Genomic DNA, 24,128 nt, shown 5'->3' with positions numbered 1-24,128 from the left:
GGGTAGGGAGGGGAGTCAAGAATGGGGAGAAATGGCTAAATTGTCAACAATGGATGGGAGTACAGATGAGATTAGGAGTGCTGACTAGTGTTGGACATTGGCAGTACTGATAGATGATACAAGCCCCCACTTGGAAGCCCGGGTGAATTCAAAATAATACAGAATCACAAAAGCGACGCCCCGCGGTATGATCCCTTGCTCCCAAGCGTCACGAAAGTGACGCCCCGCGGTTAAGGGGTTAAAGACGCATGGAGAGAACATTATAACCAGTTGTTGAATGAGGAGTTTTACTGGGACAGGGAAGGTTTGGAGCCAGCAGGTCCAGTGTTTGGCCCTTGGCAATTGATTGATGCTGCTACTGTGAGTGAGGCAATAGGCAGGATGCAGGTGGGGAAGGCAGCAGGTGTGTTGGAGTTGATTACTGAAATGTTGAAGGCCTCAGGAGATATAGGGGTGAGGTTAGTCACTGACCTGATAAATATGATTATATATGAGTGTGTTGTCTCAGATAATTGGTTGAAGAGTGTAATTGTAAATGTGTTTAAAGGGAAGGGTGATGCTCTGGAAAGAGGAAATTATAGAGGTATAAAGCTCTTTGACCAGATAATGAAGGTAATGGAGAGAGTTCTAGAAGGTATGATTAGAGAAAAAGTGAATATTGATGAGATGCTGTTTGGGTTTATGGCAGGCAGGGGGACCACTGATGCCATATTCATTGTTCGACAGCTGCAGGAAAAATATATTGGGAAGAGAAGGGATCTGTATTTTGTTTTTGTTGATTTGGAAAAGGCCTTTGTCAGAGTTCCTAGACAGGTGGTGAAGTGGGCAATGAGAAAGCTTGGCTTGGAGGAGTGGCTGGTTAGAGTGGTTATGGCCATATATGTGGGTGCTCGCACCCAGGTAAGAGTGAATGGAGATTTGGGTGATGAGTTTTCCATGAATGTTGGTGTGCATCAAGGGTCAATTTTGAGCTCCTTGTTGTTTATCATGGCACTTGAAGCCCTTTCACGGGACTTCAGAAACGGACTCCCATGAGAGATGTTGTATGCTGATGATTTGGTGTTGATTGCGGAGAACGAAAGGGAGGCAGAGGAAAGATTTAGGAAGTGGAGAGATGGTATGGGGCATAAGGGCTTAAGGGTAAATACAGATAAAACAAAAGTGATGATATCAAGGGTTGGTGGCGGTACTGTCAAAGACGAGGGAGAGTGGCCATGTGCAGTTTGCCACAAGGGCATGGGAAGTAATTCCATCTTGAGTAGTGTTTGTGATAAATGGGTGCACAAAAGATGTAGTGGTATCAAAGGTAGACTGTGAGATAATGCTGATTTGATGTGTGCGGCGTGTCGGGTAGAGCAGGTGAAGATTGTCAGGAGTGATAGGATTGAACTTGCTGGTGAGTCTCTTGAGTGTGTGGAAGAGTTTTGTTATTTGAGAGACATGTCGTGTGCTAGAGATGGGGCTGGAGCTAGGTCTGTTGCTAGGGTTAGAAGTGGTTGGAAGAAGTTCAGGGAGCTGTTGCCTCTCCTGACATTGAGAGGACTCTTCCTACGTGCTAAGGGGTCTTTGTATGCAACATGTGCTTGGAGTGTAATGCTGTATGGTAGTGAAACCTAGGCAGTAAAGGAGGAGGATATTTGCAGGCTCAGACGTACAGAAATGACAATGATTAGGTGGATGTGCAGTGCGTTCCTGCGTGCAAGGCCTAGGGGGGTTGGGTTTACGATGGAAGAATTGAGAGGTAGGATGGGACTGGAGTGTATTGGTGTTGTGATGAGGAGAGGTAGATTGAGATAGTTTGGGCATGTGGAGAGGATGGGGGATGATAATCGGGTGCAGAAGGTGAGAAGTGTTAATATTGGGGGTGGGGTTGTGATGGGTAGACCAAGAAAGATGTGGGACGAGGTCATTAAGACCAAGAAAGATGTGGGACGAGGTCATTAAGTGTGACCTCAGGGTTAAGGGACTGAACAAGGAGGCTGCAGTAGATCGTGCAGCATGGATAGCCACCATTAGGTGACCAAGGCCGATGCATGCAAGCATGTTGGAGCCTTCAAAAACGAAAAGAACGGTGCAGAAACCAGATTCACATAAATATATTGTGGAAAATGGCAAGAGGACTCTAATTGCGATTGCACAGACACACTATGCTTTCCTACGTACACTAGCCTGCGTGGCCGACCTAAAATTTTGCCATGACCTCCCTGGGGGACATGGCTTCCACTTTGAGAACCACTGATTTAGACCCACTAAATACGTACACACTGTTACGGTATGCACCTGATTCACACATAGGCATGGTTAGGTAGGTTGGTTAGGATAAAAGAAAGTGATCGCAAGGGGACAGTCTATCTATCTATCTATCTATCTATCTATAGCCCGACGCCCTAATCCCGCAAAGGGTGGCCGCAGACAAAACGCCTCCAAGTCACTCTGTCACCCACCATTTGACTACCCTCCCCCCAACTCATCCCCCCCTCCCTCATATACCTCTCAACTCCATCCCTCCACCTCATCCTCGGTCTACCCCTCCCTCTCCCTCCCTCCACCTCACCTACATACACCCTCTTAGTCAGTCTTTCATTCTCCATTCTCTCCACATGTCCAAACCACCTCAGTGTGTTTCTCCTAATCTTCTCAACCACATCCACATTTACCCCACAACGTTCCTTGACTTCTTCATTCGTCAACCTGTCCCTCCATGTCACTCCACATGCTCCTCTTAAGTAACTCATTTCCACTGCTCTCACTCTTGACTTGTTCCCCTCTTGCAAGGTCCACGCCTCGCTTCCATATGTCAGGGTAGGATCACAATACTATCATGCAGTGACTTCTTAACTTCCATACTCACCCCTATTTCTCATCACTGCTTTCAGTGTACCAACAACCTTCCTTCCCTGCTGTACCCTTTCACGTACTTCATCTCCCAAAGTTCCATCCTTACTCATCACACTACCCAAGTACTTGAATGCACTCACATTCTCCATATCCTCACCATCCAACCTCACTGCACACTCTGTGACTTCATTCCTCTCAAACACCATAACTTTACTTTTGTTTACATTAACTTTCAGCTTCCTCCTCCTACACACTGTCCCAAATTCATTCACCAAACCTTGCAACTCCCATTCATCTTCACTCAACAATACCGTATCATCAGCAAACAGCAACACCGGAAGCTTCCAAATCTCACCCTCATTCATTAGAGCCAGCCCCACATCCACTGCCCTACCTTGCACCTCCTTTACAACCCCATCCATATATATATTAAACAGCCATGGAGACATCACACACCCCTGTTTCAGTCCCACATTGAGATCAAAGAACTCACTCAGCTCACCATCCACTCGCACCGTAGCCCTAGCTCCCTCGTACATACTCTTCACAGCACTCAACAATTTCCCCTCCACTCCATATATTCTTAATACCTTCCACATACCTTGCCTATCTATTCTGTCATAAGCTTTCTCCAAGTCCATGAAGGCAGCATACACTTTCCTTCCCTTTTCTAGATACTTCTCCACTAAACATCTTAGAACAAATATCTGATCTACACACCCTTTTCCCTTCCTAAATCCCCCTTGTTCTTCTCCAACTAGCTCCTCTGTCATATGCCTAACCCTATCAATGAGTATTCTACCATATATTTTACCAGTCACACTAAGAAGGCAAATACCCCTATGGTTACCACAGTAAGGGTGAATATTTAATACAGTAATCCCTCATTTATCCGGATACAATAGAGCCAAAGGCATGTCCAGGTAGTGGCAACATCCGGGTAATGAACACTATTCCCCTACCATACCCAAACCCTACCTCTAACCTATACCTAAACTATTTGTACAGTAACTATGCTTAATTTGGCAGTTTTCATGTCATTCAGGCGTACACATCAAAACACATGTAGGAATATTCAAAGTAATGGTAAACACTAAGAAGACCATGCAGAGAAACCACTGAAAACCAAAAAACACCCTACCTAAACAGAACTGTATGTACTGTACCCCTCCTTAGTTTGGCATTGTTTTCTGGTCATTCTGCTATATTTTGACATCAAAACATACATGGGTTTTTCCAAAATTCAACACTAAGAAAACCATGGGGGGAAAAAAAAAAAAAAAAACCCTACCTATACACCAGTGTATGTACAGTACCCCTCCTAAGTTTGGCACTGTTTTCAGGTCACTCTGCCAGATTTAGACATCAAAACACACATAGGATTATCCATATTAATGGTAAACATCAACAAAGCTTGCATAAACAAAAAAAATCCACAATGAAACTGACAACATTTTGAAAATCTGTTGTGTGTGACGAGTGATTTGCACCTGGGCCTTAAAAAAAAAAATTCCACAGCCAAATATACTACTGGAAATTGTTTATATTGGTATGAATGGTATACCGTCATCTTTGCTGATGTTTCTACTGTAATCTGAAAAAAAAAAAAAAAAAAAAAAAAAAAAAAAAACAGTGACATGTAAAAGTACAGAAATATAGCAAGAATAAAGTGTTCAGGAGTAAACTTACCTTCATACAAGATCACACCATCCTAGTGCAAAATTTTGCCAGCATCATCCAAAAGTTAAGCATATACTGTATCTAGATGCAGAATTTCATGAGCTTTCTCATGGTCACTTCAGAATTTCTATACGACCAATAGTAGTCTAATAAATCACAAAATAATGTGAAAACTCACAAGGTTGGGAGAGTGGACTTTCTGACCACCAGAATCAGAGTACAAATGAAATGGTGAAATAGAAGGAGGGAAGAACAGGAGGAAGTAGTTCATACAAGCAGGGTGGAAAGGTTACAGGAGGATGGAAAAAAGGCAGAATATAAGAGGGAAGTGGAGGAGCGATTGGGTAAATATGGATTGGAGCAGATGGGAGACGTGGAAGGTGCGTGCAAGATATTCACAGAAGAAATCTGTGCAGCATGTGAGGTGGTGTGTGGGATGAAGAGAAGACGAGAGAGGGTGCAGGGAACAGCATGGTGGAATGAAGAGGTGAGAGAGGCTGTGGCACAAAAGAAGAAAGCATATAGTGAATGGATGAGAAACAGGAGTATGGAAGAAGTTGAGAGACGCAAGAGAGATTTATATGTAGAGAGGGAGCGAGAGGTGAAAAGGCTAGTAAGAGAGAGTAAGAAGAGAGTGGATGAGGAATTTGGAGGGAATTTGAGTGTAAAGTGGAGACAATGTAAGAAAATGCTCTGGAAAGAGGTAGAGTTAGACAGGGTGCCAAAGAAGTTAGTAGGGGAGTGAAAAATAAAAATGGTAGATTACTAGTGGAGAAGGGAGAAAAATTGAGCAGATGGAGAGAACACTTTAAGGAATTGTTGAACATAGAGAATGAAAGGAATTTGGAAGGAATTTGAGTGTAAAGTGGAGGGAATGTGAGAAAATGCTCTGGAAAGGGGTAAAGAGAGTTAGACAGGGGGCCAAAAAAGTTGGTTGAGGAGTGAAAAATAAAAATGGTAGATTACTAATGGAGAAGGGAGAAAAATTTAGCACATGGAGAGAACACTTTAAGGAATTCTTGAACGTAGAGAATGAAAGTAATGCGAGTATAAGTGGCTGGGGAATGGCTGGGAGAAGGAGGGGTGTGAGAAGAGAGGAGGAAATCAGTAGGATGGAAGGTGTGGAAGCAATAAAGTCAAAATGGGTGTGTGGTGAAATGCTGAATCATGGGGGAGAGATAGTAGTAGCATGGATGTGGAAGTTGAACAGATTGGCCTGGGAGGAAGGTAGAGTCCCGGAGGATAAGAAGTCAGGTATAATTATGCCCCAATACAAAGGAAAAGGGGAAAATGAAGTGTGTGGTAATCATAGAGGCATTTGTCTTCTAAGTGTAAGAGGAAAAGTATATGGTAGGATACTTATTGACAAAGTTAGGGAAATAACAAAGGAATTAGTTGGAGAAGAACAGGAAAGTTTTAGGAAGGGAAGAGATTGTGTAGATCAATTATTCTTTCTTAGATCTTTAGTGGAAAAGTTTCTAGAGAAGGGAAGGAAGTTGTATGCGGCTTTTATGGATCTGGAGAAAGCATATGACAGGTGGATAGACAAGGATTGTGAAAAGTATTAAAAATATATGTAGTAGATGGGAAGTTATTGAAGGCCATGAAGAGTATGTATGAGGGTGCTAAGGCTGCAGTGTGTGTGTGGATAGTGAACTGAGTGAATTTTTCTATTTGAAGGTTGGACTGAAGCAAGGATGTGTCATGTCTCCATGGTTGTTCAGTCTTTATATGAATGGGGTTATAAAAGAGATATATACTGTACAAGGTAGGGCAGTGGATGTTGGAGTGGCCCTAGTGAGAGAGGATAGTGTTTGGAAACTCCCTGTACTGTTGTTTGCAGATGATACTGGGTTGTTGAGTGAAGACGAAGGGGAGCTGCAAGACTTGGTGGATGAGTTTGGGAGATTGTGTATGAAACAGAATCTAAAGGTGAATGTAGGGAAGAGTAAAGTTATGGTCTTTTAGAGAAGTGAAGTTAGTGAATGTACAGTGAGGTTGGGTGAGAAGGAAATGGAAAATGTGAGTGCGTTTAAGTACTTGGATAGTGTGATGAGTCAGGATAGAAATTTAGAGGGTGAAGTGCCTGAAGGGTTACACCAAGGAAGAAAGGTTGCTGGTTCCTTGAAAGCAGTGATAAGAAACAGGGAAGTGAGCATGGAAGTGAAAAAGTTACTACATGACAATTTTGCTATACAACTCTAATGTATGGAAGTGAAGCTTGGACCCTGTTGGAGGGACAGAAGTCAAGAGTGAGAGCAGTGGAAATGAGTTGTTTGAGAGGAGCATGTGGAGTCACATGGAGATGCAGACTCATAGATGAGGAAGTGAAGGAGCGTTGTGGTGTGGATGTGGATATGATAGGAAGAGTTAGATGAAGCACATTGAGGTGGTTTGGCCATGTGGAGAGGATGGAGAGCGAGAGACTGATGAGGAGATTGTTTGTGAATGAGGTGGAGGGAGGGGGAGGCCAAGGATGAGATGGAGAGATGGAGTGGAGAGGTATATGAGAGAGTGGGGTGTGAGCAGGGCAGTGAAATGGCGGCGGACAGGGCAAAATTGAGACAGTTTGTTTATGGCCACTCCTCATGGGATTTTGCCATCTGGCAATAGATTGATAGATAGATAGATAAAAAATTTCATTATTATGAATGTCTTCCCACTTTTTTGTTTAAAATGTTTATTCCTGTAATTTTTTCTTTTTTTACTCAGTTTAGGAAAGAAAGGAAAAGGAATGAGATGAGAAAGATAATGGGTGCAGGAATTTCTTTACTTTCTTACCTTCTTATTCTTAATTAAAGAAACACATGAGGGGAGCAACAGACCCATATCCACTCATAACTGATTCACGAGATATACTGACTGTTTGAGTGATTTAGAGAGTAGAGTAGGCCTGTGTCAACATCTCCCAGACCTTCATTCACTTCCCCAAAATTTTTGCAGTTTTTTACAAGTCGTGCTACAGCGACGCTGGTGGCCATTCTACAGAAAAAAACATCGTTCAATGTCATTGGCCAGGAGGGATTAAGTTAGGTTAGGTTGGTTTGGTTGAGTGGTTAGGTTAGGTTATATTGCTTTGTTAGGTTAGATAGTTTAACCCTTTCAATTCGGGTGTATTTTTGTGGCTGGAGGTTTTACACATGCAGGTTTTAAGATATATAAGAAGAATTGTTTTGATAATATATTCCACACCAAAAAAATAGACCATAATTTGATGAGTAAAATGATGTATAACAATGTAAAAAAAACAAAAAAAACATGAGCTGTCAAAACCTGTGGGGTTGGAGCTCTTCCACTGCCAGACGTATGTCATTAGGTATAATGATAAACTCAGTGCTGTTCTTATTATTATTATTTTTTTTTATAGTAGCACTTTCATTTCCATTCTCACTTTCATCTGACAACATAATCTGGGTCATCAGACATCACTTCCATCAGATCCAAGTAAGCTGCTGCAGCAGTGAAACATGTCAACTGCATGTCTTGACATACGCGTACAGTATATCTTGATATAAAATACCTTTAGATGCGATACCCCGGCTTAATGAGGGGGTAGAAATAATATCATACCCTGCCTAACAATGGCCAAACCCCAGTTTAACAATGGGTTTTGATTTTTTAAACTGATTTTGATGATATTTTAGAATAAAATTGTGTTTTATTTTTTTTATAAACTATTTTTAGACTTAGATTAGTGTGTTTTTGCCATAGGTAGAGTGAACATTGCCATTTCGGGGTACAGTTTACTAAGCTTGATTTTTTCCTGACTTGTATTTGATGATTTTTAGATTTTATTTGTTGGTTTAAATGTGTTACAACATTTACAGTTGTTAGGCTTTGGTTAGCTTTTTTTTACTGCTGTTAGGCCATTTAGATTGGCTTTAACCCCTGTGCACCAGGCATGGGTTTACCTATCCACGTCCCAGAACCGGGTTATTTTCAGGATAATAAATTTTCCCCCAAATATTATTTTTTTTTTTTCATTACAAATCAATCACAAATGACAAAAAACACCTAAAAAGCTCGTACATATGCTTTGTTGGCGATTTGGAGGTGGTGGTGTGGTGTGTGGGAGCCAGTGTGTGGCAGCTGGGCTGAGCATGTTCAAGGTCACGGTGGTGTGTTGGCAGTATTACTGGAGGGAGGGAAGAGGGATGATTACCTCATGCCAAAATAAGTGTTGAGTGCGTATTTGTTTTTCTCGCTAATTCACAGTGCCGTATGAACACAATATTGCAAATAAAATAGCAAAAAAACACAAGAAAGTAACAAATTAAGATTGGCTTATTTTATGTTTTCCATGATACATATTTACAGGGCAAAGTCTGAGTCACAGAGACAATTACTTGATAACCTAAATCATGGGGAAAGGAAAAATATATTTAGGGTGGCAGGTCAGGTGAAGAGGGATAATTGGGATATCATAGGTGAGCAGTGTGTGAAGAATGATGAAGGAAGGGTAGTGGTGAACAGTGAGGATATTAAAGATGCATGGAGAGAGCATTATAACCGGTTGTTGAATGAGGAGTTTGACTGGGACAGGGAAGGTTTGGAGCCAGCAGATCCAGTGTCTGGCCCTTGGCCTTTGATTGATACTGCTACTGTGAGTGAGGCAATAGGCAGGATGAGGGTGGGGAAGGCAGCAGGTGTGTCTGGGTTGACTGCCGAAATGTTGAAGGCCTCAGGCGATATAGGGGTGAGTTTAGTCACTGACCTGATAAATAGGATTATTTATGAGTGTGTTGTCCCAGATGATTGGCTGAAGAGTGTAATTGTAAATGTGTATAAAGGGAAGGGTGATGCCCTGGAAAGAGGGAATTATAGAGGTATAAAGCTTTTAGATCAGATAATGAAGGTAATGGAGAGAGTTTTAGAAGGTATGATTAGAGAAAGAGTGAATATTGATGAGATGCAGTTTGGGTTTATGCCAGGTAGGGGGACCACTGATGCCATATTCATTGTTCGACAGCTTCAGGAAAAATATATTGGTAGGAGAAGGGATCTTTATTTTGTTTTTGTTGATTTGGAAAAGGCCTTTGACAGAGTCCCTAGAGAGGTGGTGAAGTGGGCAATGAGAAAGCTTGGCTTGGAGGAGTGGCTGGTTAGGGTGGTTATGGCCATGTATGTGGGTGCTCACACCCAGGTGAGAGTGAATGGAGATTTGAGTGATGAGTTTTCCGTGAATGTTGGTGTGCATCAGGGGGTCAGTCTTGAGTCCCATGTTGTTTATCATGGTACTTGAAGCCCTTTCACGTGACTTTAGAAACGGACTCCCGTGGGAGTTGTTGTATGCTGATGATTTGGTGTTGATTGCAGAGAATGAAAGGGAGGCGGAGGAAAGGTTTAAGAAGTGGAGAGATGGTATGGGGCAAAAGGGTTTAAGGGTAAATGCAGATAAAACAAAAGTGATGATATCTAGGGTTGGTGGCGGTACTGTCAAAGACGAGGGAGAGTGGCCATGTGCAGTTTGCCACAAGGGCGTGGGAAGTAATTCCATCTTGTGCGGTGTGTGTGATAAATGGGTGCATAAGAGATGTAGTGGTATCAGAGGTAGACTGTGAGATAATGCTGATTTTATGTGTACGGCGTGCCGGGGTGAGCAGGTGGAGATCGTCAGACGTGAAAGAATTGAACTTGCTGGTGAATCTCTTGAGTGTGTGGAAGAGTTTTGTTATTTAGGAGACATGTTGTGTGCTGGAGGTGGGGCTGGAGCTAGCTCTGTGGCTAGGGTGAGAAGTGGTTGGAAGAAGTTCAGGGAGCTCTTGCCTCTCCTGACATTGAGGGGGCTCTCCCTACGTGCTAAGGGGTCTTTGTATGCAGCGTGTGTTAGGAGTGTAATGCTGTATGGCAGTGAGACCTGGGCAGTGAAGGAGGAAGACATTCGCCGGCTCAGACGTACAGAAATGACAATGATTAGATGGATGTGCAGTGCGTCCCTGCGTCCAAGGCCTGGAGGGGCTGGGTTTACAATGGAAGAGTTGAGAGGTAGGATGGGAGTGGAGTGTATTGGTGTTGTGATGAGGAGAGGTAGATTGAGGTGGTTTGGACATGTGGAGAGGATGGGGGATGATAGTTGGGTGAGGAAGGTGAGAAGTGTTAATATTGGGGGTGGGGTTATGAGGGGTAGACCGAGAAAGACATGGGACGAGGTCATTAAGTGTGACCTTAGGGTTAAGGGACTGAACAGGGAGGCTGCAGTGGATCGTGCAGCATGGAGAGCCGCCATTAGGTGACCAAGGCCGACACATGCAAGCATGTTGGAGCCTTTAAAAACGAAAACGAAAACGATATTTTCTAACAAATTTATGTTTATTTATTTTTTCACTATTATTTACACACTATTTACACATTATTTCACTGTTTTTAGCAACTCTTGACAGTATGATACTCCCTAAAGTCTGGCTATGGTCAGTACAAGTGTACTTAAGCACGTATACACTCTCCCTCACACCCCTTAGGGCCCCCTAGTAGCCCTCTCCACCACCCCACCCCACCCCACCCCTCCTGATCCCAACCCCTACCCCAACCCTTAACCAGTATCAGCTGGTTCCAAGGCCATACTCTCCCTATGCCGGCCCCCCACAACCCTCCACTACAGCCCTCCTTACTGCTGAGCTGCCCTCCCACCCCCTGCCCCCTTCCCTGCCCAGCCAGCATTACCCCGCGCACCAGCCATGCCGGGACAATACTTTGAGTCCATATGGCGCGCTACTAAGTTCAAACATGCCCGGGAAAAATTAAAATGTCATGTGACGTGAACCGTAGGCCTCTACCAACACGTCATATTATGTGGTCCGGCGCCTAGGAGTTAAACTTGTTTGGGGGCTCAATTTGGGTGGGTTTTGGACCTGGTTGGGGGGGATACTCAAGGCTGAAAAATGCATCCCATTACTTTCCGTATTAAATTTACCCCAGTATACGATACCCCGCCTAATGATGGGTTTTTAGCTAACCAGTTGCATTGTTAAGCCGGGGTATTCCTGTAATTGTGGTATGTGACGAAAATAATAGACAATAAAAAAGACCTCCAGTGATGGCAACATCTCAGTCTTGCTACCGCAGATACTGAACCATTATTAGGCCCCCAGCACCGGTGTGCAAATATAAGAAGTCTAGAGCATGTACATGTGCCACCCAGTGGCTACAGACATTTCCTTCATGGCACGTTGATGTGCCACCTGAGCTGGAAGGGTTAAGTTACATAAGACTTGTGTTTGAATATATGAGGTTATCCTTGTAATAAAAAATATTGATCTAGGCTCATGTTGTTGTGTCTTCAAGTATTATGGGTTATCTAGGGATGAATTTATTGACCTTATACAAAATATACTGAACTGGAGGGGTTATGTATGACTTTGAATCCAATGCAATTGCCATTTTTAACGTCCTGTGATTCTAGAGTGTTTTGTCAGTGACAGAACCTAGAATACCTCAGTGTACCAGTAGACTGGTGTTGGAAGCATCCACTCTACATTATGAAACAAACGCAAGAGCAATCAGTAGTTAGATATGTTTGGTGGTGCAGAGATGGCCCTAGGCTGATTAAATTGGCACCCATATTCACCATATAGGATTTGCCAGATCTGTGATACATTCAGTGGTAGTTTTTTGTTGCTGTTCAGCCTCAGTCTGTCTGGCTGTACAAACCCATCAGCAACAGGCAAGCAACAGACTCCGCGGGGTTGTCCTATGCAGACAGTGCCTCACCGTAGCAAGGTCTCTATCTATCTATCAATAGCCCGATGCCCTAATCCCGCAAAGGGTGGCCGCAGACAAAACGCCTCCAAGTCACTCTGTCACCCACCATTTGACTACCCTCCCCCCAACTCACCCCCCCCCCTCCCTCGTATACCTCTCAACTCCATCCCTCCACCTCATCCTCGGTCTACCCCTCCCTCTCCCTCCCTCCACCTCACAAGCAAGGTCTATCTATCTATCTATTGCCAGACACCTCAATCCCATTTGGGGTGGCCACAAACAAATCGCCTCCACGTTGCCCTGTCCCCCGCCATTTCACTGCCCTGCTTCCAACTCACACACCCCTGTCTCATATACCTCTCCACCCCATCCATCCATCTCATCCTCGGCCTCCCCCTCCTCTTCCCTCCTCCACCTCACTTACATACACTCTCTTCGTCAGTCTTTCACCCTCCATCCTCTCCACATGGCCAAACCACCTCAGTGTGTTCCTCATAACGCTTCCTATCACATCCACATCCACACCACAACGCTCCTTTATGTCCTCATTCGTCAGCCAGTCTTTCCATGTAGCTCCACAAGCTCCTCTTAAGTAACTCATTTCCACTGCTCTCACTCTTGACTTGTGTCCTTCCAACAACGTCCAAGCTTCACTTCCATACGTTAGAGTTGGTATCACAATACTGTCATGTAGTAACTTTTTCACTTCCATGCTCACTTCCCTGTTTCTTATCACTGCTTTCAAAGAACCAGCAACCTTTCTTCCCTGCTGTACCCTTTCAAGCACTTCACCCTCCAAACCTCCATCCTTACTCATCACACTACCCAAGTACTTAAACGTACTCACATTTTCCAATTCCTCACCATCCATCCTCGCTGTAATTTCACTGACATCACCTCTCTCAAAGACCATCACTTTACTCTTCCTTACATTCACCTTTAGACTCCGTTTCTTACACACTCTCCCAAACTCATCCACCAAGCCTTGCAGCCCCCTTCGTCTTCACTCAGCAACACAGTATCATCTGCGAACAACAGTACAGGGAGTTTCCAAACACTATCCTCTCTCATCAGGGCCACTCCAACATCCACTACCCTTCCTTGTACCTCTATTATTACCCCATCCATGTACAGATAGAACAACCATGGAGACATGACACATCCCTGTTTCAACCCAACCTCCAAAGAGAAAAATTCACTCAGTTCACCATCCACACGCACTGCAGCCTTAGCACCATCATACATACTCTTCACAGGATTTAGCAACTTCCCATCTACTCCATATATTCTTAATACTTTCCACAATCCTTGTCTATCCACCCTGTCACATGCTTTCTCCAAATCCATGAAAGCCGCATACAACTTCTTTCCCTTCTCTAGAAACTCTTCTACTAAAGATCTAAGAATGAATATCTGATCTACACAACCTCTTCCCTTCCTAAAGCCTCCCTGTTCTTCTCCAACTAATTCCTCTGTTCTTTCTCTAACTCTGTCAATAAGTATCCTACCATACACTTTTCGTATTATACTATCTATCTATCTATCTATTGCCAGACGCCTCAATCCCGTTTGGGGTGGCCACAAACAAATCGCCTCCAAGTCGCCCTGTCCCCCGCCATTTCACTGCCCTGCTCCCAACTCACACCCCCCTCTCTCATATACCTCTCCACCCCATCCCTCCATCTCATCCTCGACCTCCCCCTTCCTCTTCCCCCCTCCACCTCACTCATACACTCTCTTCGTCAGTCTTTCACCCTCCATCCTCTCCACATGGCCAAACCACCTCAGTGTGTTCCTCATAACGCTTCCTATCACATCCACATCCACACCACAACGCTCCTTTATATCCTCATTCGTCAGCCTGTCTCTCCACGTGACTCCACAGGCTCCTCTTAAATAACTCATTTCCACTGCTCTCACTCTTGACTTGTGTCCTTCCAACAATGTCCAAGCTTCACTTCCGTACGTTAGAGTTGGTATCACAATACTGTCATGTAGTAACTTTTTCACTTCCATGCTCACTTCCCTGTTTCTTATCACTGCTTTCAAGGAACCAGCATACCTATTATACTAAGAAGACAAATGCCCCTATGATTACCACACACTTCTTTTTCCCCTTTTCCTTTGTACAAGGGAATAATTATACCTGACTTCCAATCCTCCGGGACTCTACCTTCCTCCCAGGCCAATCTGCACATCTTCCACATCCATTCTACTACTATCTCTCCCCCATGCTTCAGCATTTCACCACACACTCCATCAATTCCTGGGGCTTTCCCCAATTTAACTTTCTTCATTGCTTCCACAACTTCTATCCTACTGATTTCTTCCCGTCTTCTCACCTCCCTCCTTCTCCCAGCCATTCCCCAGCCACTTATACTCGCATTACTTCCATCCTGTATGTTCAACAGTTCCTTAAAGTGTTTTCTCCATCTGCTTACTTTTTCTCCCTTCTCCACTAGTAATCTACCATTTTTATCTTTCACTCCCCTGCTAACCTCACTTCCACCCTGTCTTACTCTTTTCACCTCTTTCCAGAACATTTTCTTACAGTCCCTCCACTTTACTCTCAAATTCCTTCCAAATTCCTCATCCACTACACTCAAATTCCTTCCAAATTCCTCATCCACTCTCTTCTTACTCTCTCTTATTAATCTTTTCACCTCTCTCTTTCTTTCTACATATAACTCTCTTTTCTGCCTCTCTACTTCTTCCACGCCCCTATTTCTCATCCATTCATTGTATGCTTTCTTCTTTTATGCCACAGCCTGTCTCACTCTTCAGTCCACCACGCTGTTCCTTGCACCCCCCTCTGTCTTCTCTTCCTCCCACACACCACATCACAAAGGTGCTGGGGAATAATGTGGAGATTTGGTTCCTGGATGAATGCCACATTTGCATCTCTCCATCCAGTTAACAGGGGCTCCATAGCAGGCCCAACTTCACCCTGTAATGTGGTTATGTTGGTACCAATCAGAGCTGTAAATGTTTCCTGGGTTACAGGGAACTATTAGGCTTGTTACTCAGCATAGAGCCACCTGATATGGAGAGAAGGTTAATAAAAAGTGACAGGAAGGGAAGGTAAAGGTAAGGTGAGCGGAAGACAGACAGAAATAAACAAGAAAGAGGAAGGGAGAAGTAAGCAGCACTACCATACATCAAGTGAGTGGACAATCATTGGCACCATCCACTACCTTTACTCAGTGTTTAAATTATTTACAGTGGAATCACCTAAAATTGTGCATTACTAAACATTGAATTTTTAATATGCAGCAACATCTGCAACAGTTTGCAATACTGTCCTTCCTCCAATTTTGCCAGAATATGGTTGACAAAAACCCTCGCAAAATTAAAATTCGCAAAATTGAAACAATTAAATACATGAATTATAGGCAAATAGGTTGACATTACCCCAAGGTAAGCACTTTTTTCCACTCTTTTACTTGAATCAGCCTTTTAATTTTACGATGATAAATGAAACAAACATGAACTGACGTACTGTACAGTAATATTAATAAGAAAACATCATAGGTAAGAAACATAAAAACACCAAACTCCCGACCAATAGCAGAGTTACCTTTACCTGCCTTTTTCCTTACAATAATTTTCAATTTGGTCTTCAAACTTATTTTCTTGTTCTTCTTACTCGTTGGTGCCATGGTAACACTCGTGCAAGGTTAGACTGCAGGGATATTGCGAGGAGCACCACAAAATTGTGAGGGTCAGTGACTTTGGTTGGGAACAGGTGCAAACAAATGTGGTGGGGCGGCAGACCACTGAACTAGGAGGCGCAGTACACCCAGTGAACCATGACGTCACTACTCCGTGTGGCAAAGTAGTGCGGGAAGACGACTTTCCCACCACTCGACCTCGCAAAGTGTGTGATCGCTCGCAAAGTTCATAAGTGTTAAAAAATACATGACTTTTGAAACTACCTCGCAAAATTGGTGAATCGCAAAGTTAAAATTCGCAAAGTTGAAGGATGTACTGTATCAGTAATTCTTGAAAATTATATTCACAATTGCAGCCTCAAAAGTAAGTTTTCAGATGCGTTTTTGAACATCTGTTTTGCTGTGTTTGCACAAATTGTGGTTTCTTAATTAGTAAAGCTGTATATAAATGAGATTTTCCTCTGCATCAGGTAGGCAATTTTGAAGCATATAAAGATCAGGGACGAGTTCCCAGACGATGCCAGATCGATTAACACAAGCAGTATTTACTTATTTTACCCGTGTTTTTTTTTAACTCTGATGGAGTTTTGGTTGAAAGTAAATACTGTTGTTTTTTATATCTGTAACTGTGGAAAAGTGGTTTCCATTGGAATATTATGTAGGCTTACCTCCCTATGTGAGTGTGGGACAAATAAAACTTGTCTAGCAAAACAGACGACACTTACTCGTAGACCATTGCTCTCTTCACCTTAATATCCCATAATTTTTCGTCTTCATTGATCACAAGGGAGTCAGAAAAGTTGCCTAGAAGGTCTGCCAGTATTACTGCACCTAAATGCAGCATAGCCAAACCATTAATGACAAAAAGCACCAATAAACAAACACAGCATCCCCATTTGGCAGCTACCACCAGTTTGATTTGTCAGCTTTATAATATGGCTACTGTCTTGGTGTTTACGTATATAGAGATGAGGATTAAAACAGAAATCTTCAGTAGCTTAAATAGTCAGGTAAGAATCTTATGGTACTGTTAATTTCCATTAAATGTTTTACTAATTTCTTTTCCAGGTTGTTAGAGTTCACTGGTGACCAGTTTGATGTTTTGATGTTGGTTCTGGGGTAAGGGGAGGGGAAGGTAACTTTTCTGAAATGACAGACTCATAAGTAATTTTTCCGATAAGATTAGTTATTTCTAAATCTCTATCTATCTATCTATTGCCAGACGCCATAATCCCGTAAGGGGTGGTCATTTGACTTTGAGTTATTTGTTTTACGGGGAGGGGCACTAACCCTCCACCAACCCACTTGCTGACACGTAGGGAGCACGTATGGTCTGGTTATATGGTTACCACCCAGCGTTGTAAATGGTTTCTTGGCTTACAGGAAACCATTTGGCTTGTCACTCGATGTAAAGCCACCTGTAAGGGAAAGAAAAGTAATAAGAAGTGACAGGAAAGATGGGAGAAAGAGGAAGAGAGGAGGGCAGGCACAGAAAAAGAATGGTAAAGGCTAAGGAAGAGGTAGGCAGCGCTACATCAAGTGAGTGGATGATGGTCGCTACCACGTTATTATCAAATTGTGGCATGTGCCCAGTCTCATAAGACCGCAATTAAGGAGATTCCACTGTAATTACAATTACTGGACAGGCAACCTTCACGCAATAAACACTCAGACAATGAAAATTTCGTTTAACAAAAATTGTGTTTTACTACCCTTCGTTTGCACAAGAAATGCCTAGACTCGGTTTAACATTTTTTTTTTTTTTTTTTTTAACCAACGATCAGCTGTACTGTCCATCAGAGAAGCCAGTTGCACATAGTGACTAGTAGATATTGACAGCAGTGCCTCTAGTGACACAACGCTTGTACCTGTATTCAAAACAAAACTGCTCTAGTCCTCCTAAGCTCTCACGTGCATTACTACATTACTTTCGCTCACCATGCCTAAATGACCTGCAACTAGCCCTAGCCAACAAGCAGCCAAGGCCTCCAGGAAGAGCCTTACCCTCGAGACTAAGCTGGATATAGTAAGGCAGCACGAACGTGGAGAAAAACAAACTCTATAGCTCGCCTCCATGACCTGGCTGTGTGGTAAATATTTTATTCTCCACTTGCATGCTGTATGTATTTGTAGAATGCAGATGTTCTGTATGTACAACAGTTGTAGAATATGGGTTGTGGACTCATAAGATACACAAACATTTATTCATAATAAGCAAAGAAGGGGGAATACTAGTGGATGGGGGGGAGGGGAAATTGAAAGTCTGGAACCAAACCCCATTGAACCCATGTTATAATGGGCTTGTGCAACGAAAATTCACGTAACGAACAGTTTTCCAAGAACCTAACTCATTCGTTAAGTGGGGGACTACTATATTTATCTTTCTTTAAGAAATACTTGACATTTAAACTTTACTGGTTTATGTGTTTCCTCAAGAAGTGCACAGTAATCTCTTGATTACAGTTCATTGATGTCTAACACTATTATATGGTTCCACTGATGTAACATTAAGTACTTGTCCACTTGATAGTTTACTGTTCTGTATGTAATTAAGTGATGTGTGATTCAGGTGTGTGGTGAGAGAGACACTGGTCATGCACAAGGCAGCTTGCAGTCATTTCATCAGAGGAGCTGACGTGGACTCTGCAGACTCCAGCTAAAAGGTACTGATTGTGCGGAGACTCATATCTTCATGTTGATATTTCTTGCTCAGCCTGTATTGAATGTTGTACTGTAAGCCATTGTTTTGTATGGCTAATGTATACACAAGTTATGTTGTACGTTGTGCAAGTGGATTCTGCACAGAGAGATGCTTAAGAATCCCCCTCCCCTTTTTTTTTTTTGTAATGAGAAAAAGTTAATCAGAAATATTCCCCAAAATCCTTCTTTTGGCTCAAGTTTTTTGCTGTCTTCAGTACAGGAATGATGTACAGTACACCATGGCTTACTGTCAAACTGTGCCACCATTGATGTTATTCATGTCTCATGCTCAGTAATTACGTGGCAGGAAATTCTAATAAATTCCAAAAGTAATATAGAGCTACTTGATTATTACTCATGGAAGGAATGTCACATTTAAGATGTATTAATCATGAATATCTCAGTAAAGTTATAATAAAAGTAAAATAAATTGTATTTTTTGTGTATAACACTTAAGCTGTTTGCAGAGTTTTGCAAACCAGCCCATAATGATACTGAGAGACAGCATTTTTTCTGTAGATGTTTTTATATACATTTCCATATGTCTTTTCTTGTGCAAATTAAATAACCATAAACTTGAATCTGTACAGTCGCCCCAAGTAGTGATGGCAGAGTTTCAGATTGGTGCGATCACTCTGCACTGTCATACGTTCAGTGAAAACTAAGTGAATATGATGTACAAATTCTGTGCCTTTATCATGTCGTATAAAATAAAATATATACTATATGACACTAAAAATTACGTAAAATGAATAACACAAGGCAGTGATATACCGGTATTAGAAGTTAACACTTAGATACGTTACACAATTTGAATGAATGTGTAATGTATTACTCCGCTCATAGCATGTAGTATGCCCCCATGTTCCTGATGTATTTGGTTCCCAGGATTTCAAAACCAAATACTTTAGTTTCGAAGACCAGTTAAGGAAAATTCCTGTGACTGCAATACACTACCTTATATTCAAATGCTATGGTGATGATATAGCAACAATAAGGATGCCACAACAATGAAACTGTTCTTAGTAAAACGAGTAGGCTAATACCCTACCTGCGGTAGCAGCAAGACCATTCTACCTTTACTCTTTGTCTTCTCCTCACTTATAACAATTATAATTAGCTACTTTATTCCTAGTGATGCAGACTTATTTACAGTTGTAAGGAGGTATGACAGATTTTACCCTTTTCTCTTACACTAGGCAATAAAGAGGACAAAAACATGAGTTTACGAGTATAAACTCTTGCATTGCGGAGCACATATTGCTCTATCTTTTAGTCTGTAACATCTTTCATTTTAATTAAACTGCTGTATCCTGACTGAAAATGCTGGTTTCGAAGTTTGAACTCAGTGAATTTGTTTATGAGCATCTACATTTTATTACTCTTGTTTGTGCACTGAGGATACAAGGTTATGACAGAAGTTGATATTCTCCAAGGAGCTCCGATTTTTGGCAAATTTCCGAGATTCTTTCTTTATATTTCATTCACTGGCATATATTAATTCTTCCAGAGATTTTTCTCAAAGGAAAACTGGCCAAATGCAGAGTACTGTAATAACTGCATGTCTTTGAGTAAAAGTTGTCTCCTTTCGTGCTAGTTGATTGAACCATTTAACCTTCCCAGGCACGTTGACATGAAACGCATTCTTTGTGGTTTGGCACATAAACGCACATTGACGCGAATCACATGAAAAAGCAGAAAAAAATGCTGTCAAAAGAAAAGTTTTTGGCCGATTTGCGTCAAATTTGGACGCGTTATAGCAGGCGCATCCCTCTTCCAAGGTAAACACTTGGCAACACTGTAGAGCCTCCTTGGAGTCTGCCTGTAGCGAGAAACCTCAGTACCTCAGAAGGAGTCAGGGTGTAAGGTCATGTCGCATGTGCTGTCCCTTTAAATCACCCCAATTCTCCCCCTCACGCCCGAGTCGAAGCCGCAATGGACTGAGTGATAATATATTATTTCTGAACATAACTTGAAGTGATTTTGTTGGTGGAACATAGATATATATCTTGAGAAGAAATGGTGCCCGTTATCAGTCATTAGGCCTAGGGGCAAGACGTGTGTTCACTGTAGCGGGGTTTCGCCACTCCACCTCCCCTGGGCCCTATGCTGTGACTACATTTACATATATAGTGAAGCCAATGCCGAAACTGTATAATGTGTGAAAGCTTTAGTGGCTGGCTTTGTGATATATTGGAACTAGCATGCGTTACATACGCCATAGCCATAGTGTGGAATGGGGCAGGCTTTGCCTGTACGCCGTAGTTGGGAAGGGATTTTAGAGGTGTTTAAGGATGGAATTTGATTGTGATGTTGTATATGCATATGAATTTGTGTGAACTATAAAGCCAACATGCTGCAAGTGTTCGTGAAGGAGAGTGGTGTGTGCCAATATACTGGTGCATCGTTAATCTCAAGGCGAAAGTGCTGCATCATGGTCACATTGCACAGCAGTAAGGAACGTAAATAATTGCAGAGGTAAGGGTGGAATCATTGTGGTAGTCATGTATTTGCATATGATTTAGTGTAAAGTGTATGTGAATTGAGCTGTGAGTGTTCGTGAAGGGATAATTTTAGGGTGCGTATCGTATGTTAGTGATACCTTAACGTCAGGTGCGCGGGGACGTAAGGACGCCTAGGAACCATGGAACATCATTGAACAGGTACTGTAACTTGCTAAGACGTTTAATGAGAACTTATACATTATGTACAATGAACGTGAAATGTGCAGTGAGTGTCTGTGAAGGAATTCTGTGGGTGCATAGCGTAGGTTAGCGATACCTTACTAGCAGGTGTGCGGGGATGTACGGACGCCTAGCAATCATGTGCGTCATTGAACGGGTACTGTAACTTGCCAAGACATTTGTTGATTATTTGTAATTTATATAAAATGTCTGTGATATGTGCCATGAGTGTTCTGTGGGATATTATGGGTGCATAGCGTATGTCAACGATACCTTAGTGGCAGGTGTGCAGGTGACGTAAGGATGCCGGGCAATGACGGACATCAGTGGATAAGTACTGTACCTTGCCAAGACATTTGTTGATTATTTATGACTTATAATAAAATGTTAGTGATATGTGTCACGAGTGCTTATCGAGAGATGGTATCATGTGTTGGGGGAACCTTGGGGGAAGGAGGAAAAATAGAAGTATCTGTCTGTCTGTTTATCTATCTTATATATATGTATATACATATATAAATATATATATATATATATATATATATATATATATATATATGTATATGTACATATACACTCAGTCCTTGAGTAACACGTGGTTGAGTAACACGTTTTTGTTCTAACGCAGTCAGTATATTGAGACAAGTCATGTCAACACGCGGAAAAACTTGAGCTAACGCTGGAAGTCAGCTGGCCTGGCGACTAAATTCGAAAGTCGCGTGCGATGACGTCACCCTCTAAACTCTGGGTACCTTTCCTAGGCACATATTTCCATTCTGTATGGGTAATTATCTCAGTACCAATTCCAGCCACCTTAGCCATGCAGCCCTAGTGGGATAGGTTAGGTTAAGTTAGGTTAGGTTGAGAAAATTTTGCCTGGGAAACACTGTGCATATGTTCGAGAAAAACCTATGGTTAGTTTTGAAACGACTGGGCGAGCATCGTTCCTGGCTGAGGGTTCCCGGTGATGAGATGAATGCGCATACAGAATGGAAATATGCTCTCTGGGCACACTCAAGGCCGAATAGTTAGACGAAACTTATGGGTTTGACAATTTCAGGGAACGAAATGGTACGAAAACGTATGTTAATCAGAAAAAAAAAAAATTATCCATGAGTTCTCGTAAGTTAGGATTCAGTTCCACATTCTTCGATCAATTTCATGCTTCCCAACACATTTCGGACCAACTGGGCTTATGGTTATCAGTCTTTTCTCATGCCTCATCTAGTTCTTACCCACTCATAATGGGTTTTGCAGTTTTAAGGGACGAAATGAAATGAAAATGTCTGCTAATTAGAGAAAAATTTACTCTTTTATCCATGTGTTCATAAGTTAGTGTTCAGTTCCATATTCTTCGTTCGATTTCGTGCTTCCCAACACATTTCCAACTAACTGAGCATATGGTTATCAGTCCTTTCTCATGCCTCACCTAGTTCTACCCCACACTCAAAATGGGTTTCGCAGTTTCAGGGGACGAAATGGAACGAAACGTTTGCTAATCAGAAAAAAAAAAAAAAACTTTCATCCATTTGTTCTCGTACGTTAGTGTTCAGTTCCACATTTTTCATTCGCTTTCGTGCTTCCCAACATGTTTTGGACCGACTGAGCATACAGCTATCAAGTCCTCGCGTCTCACTGACTTTACCTGACAATCAAACAGGTTTCGCAGTTTTAGGGGACAAAACTGAACGAAATGTTTGGTAATAAAAAAAAAAAAACTTCCATCCATGTGCTCTCGTAAGTTAGGATTCAGTTCCACATTCTTCGCTCTTCTTCTTCTTGATAGTCTTATATTTTTTGGATTACTTCTGGGTGGTAAATACATGTTTCATGCTAAATCTGTTTCCTTGTTGTTTTTAGCTGTGTTCCACTGTGTCAGCCCGATTGACTCGTCAGGGTTATGGCGAAAGGACCTGCCCTAAGTGTTTAACTACATTTGACCTAACCTAGCTTTAAAAGTACCTAATAATTAAACCTAACCTAACCTAGAATCCAGACCCAGTTGGGAAGGTAGGAGATCAAAATCATCTTTGAGTACGTCAAGACAGTTGTAGGTACGGCTTAAGGAACGTGATGATAAAAAGTGGGAAATTTTTCAACAGGAAATGGTAATTTACCACCCTGAAAATGGTCAGAAAAACACAGAAAACAAACTGGAGGAATGTGAATTGTATTGCTAAGGTCCTTCTACTGCTTTAAGTAAAGTGTACGTTTACTGAAATGGCAAAAAAAGAATGGCATAAATGAAAGCACCATCATAACAATTTGGAAGGACCAAGAGAAGAAAAAGATCGTGTGCAGGAAGTAATGCAAACCTGGCAGCTGTGAAAGTTTATATGTTGTCCTGAAGCTGACTGAGAAGCTTAGGCCTATAGGGCATTATATGGAGCATCAGAGAAATTCTCACTCTTACTCCTTCTTACCACCTTACCCTACATAAATTACCCCCACTTATAAACACCATCAGATAAATCAGTGAAAGAGATCTAATTATTGTAATTAAGAACATCAGTGCAAGTCGGACTGGGTACCCTTGTGTTGATCCGTAGCTTCCCAGCACTCTTCGCCCACCCCCAACCCATTATATCAAAGTCCTGCCGTCTTGTATCATGTGGCCTTCAGGAGAGACGTTGGGCCATATGGTTTGACTAATATTTATGGGGGTGGCAGTTTTAGGGGACGAAATGGAATGAAAATGTTTTGCAAACCAAAAAAAAAAAATACTCTTCCATCCATGTGTTCTCATGAGTTAGCGTTCCGTTTCACATTCTTCGTTCGTTATCGCTTTTCCCAACACATTTCAGACTGACTAAGCAGTTTAGCCATATGCTTAGTCTGTCAGAAATGTGTAGGGAAG

At 42.2% G+C, this 24,128-nt stretch overlaps 1 pseudogene; it reads left to right on the top strand.

Annotated features, from left to right (window-relative positions):
• Nucleotides 1-24,128, top strand: part of LOC145407486 (uncharacterized) — a 41,773-nt pseudogene that overhangs the window by 9,273 nt on the left and 8,372 nt on the right.

This window comes from Coenobita brevimanus, chromosome 73, assembly GCF_032717465.1.
Source record: "Coenobita brevimanus isolate Jiangsu-jjx chromosome 73, ASM3271746v2, whole genome shotgun sequence".
In the NCBI taxonomy this organism is placed as follows: domain Eukaryota; kingdom Metazoa; phylum Arthropoda; class Malacostraca; order Decapoda; family Coenobitidae; genus Coenobita; species Coenobita brevimanus.
The sequence above is the reverse complement of the archived record's forward strand: the minus strand, read 5'-3'. Positions and strand labels throughout refer to the sequence as shown.